Here is a 1,209-nt window from a genome sequence, read left to right on the forward strand (position 1 = left end):
CCGCTCCCGGCGCAAGATCAATCTGAAATTCTACTTGACGGTGAGGAGGTAACCCTGGTAGCTCCTCTGGAAACACATCGGCGAAGTCTCGCACCACTGGTAGGTCTTCGATCCTTCTCTCCTCAGACTGAGCGTTAGTAACTAACGCTAACATTGCAGGATACCCCTTTTGTAGATACTTCTGCGCATGCATGGCCGAGATAATACCAACCATCGTCCCACTACGATGTCCTTGAACTGTTAATGACTCTCCATCGGGGAGAGGAATACGCACAACTTTTTCCTTACACAAAATCTCCGCTTGGTGCTTAGACAACCAATCCATGCCTACCACTATGTCAAAACTACCGAGCGTAACGGGAAGAAGATCGATGTCAAATACCTGACCCACGAGATCTAGTTTACACCCGAAAAGAACATTCGAAGCTTCTATCGTCTTACCATCTGCTAGTTCTACTACTTGCTTAACTTCTAAGGGTGTTGGGGTTATCCCTAATCGTTGACTAAATTCTAGGGACACATAACTCCAATCGGCACCGGAATCAAATAATACAGAAGCAATACGATTGTTTACAGGAAACGTACCAGTTACAACGTTGCCGTCATTCCTGGCATCCCCTGCTCCAAGCTGGAACCCTGGTTCTGCTGGGGTGGTTGTCCCTGTTGTCTCTGGTTCTGCTGGTTCTGTTGCTGCTGGTGTTTGGGCTGTGGGGCCCTACAATCCCTGGCCTCATGGCCCGCTTTGCCACACCTGTTACACATCCGACCACACGGTCCGAAATGATGATAGCCACACTTGTTACACCGTGGCTTCCTCCCCGCATACTGACCCTGACTTTGGCTACCCCCTTGGCCTTGATTGACAGAAGACGACTGGCTGATGCTGCGGTTGTTGTTATTATCTAGTCTTTTCTGTGTCTGACTCGCGCTAGAGGCTTTATCATAGTCACTCCACTTCCTTTTGTTATCATTAGCGGACGTAGTGGCAGTGGGTGCAGCAGCTGTAGTGGTTGAAACACGCGGTGGTAACGAGTTACTCTCTACCTCTTGATCCACAATCTTGTGGGTCAAACGAACAATCTGTGTCAAATCATTGAGATGGGCTGCAGTGACCAAACTCTTCACACGTGGAGGCAGCCCCTTGATGAATAACTCAATCCTCCGGGACATAGGCCGGGACAAGTTCGGGCACATGTCGGCCAATTCATA

Source organism: Helianthus annuus, chromosome 3 (assembly GCF_002127325.2).
Source record: "Helianthus annuus cultivar XRQ/B chromosome 3, HanXRQr2.0-SUNRISE, whole genome shotgun sequence".
NCBI lineage: Eukaryota > Viridiplantae > Streptophyta > Magnoliopsida > Asterales > Asteraceae > Helianthus > Helianthus annuus.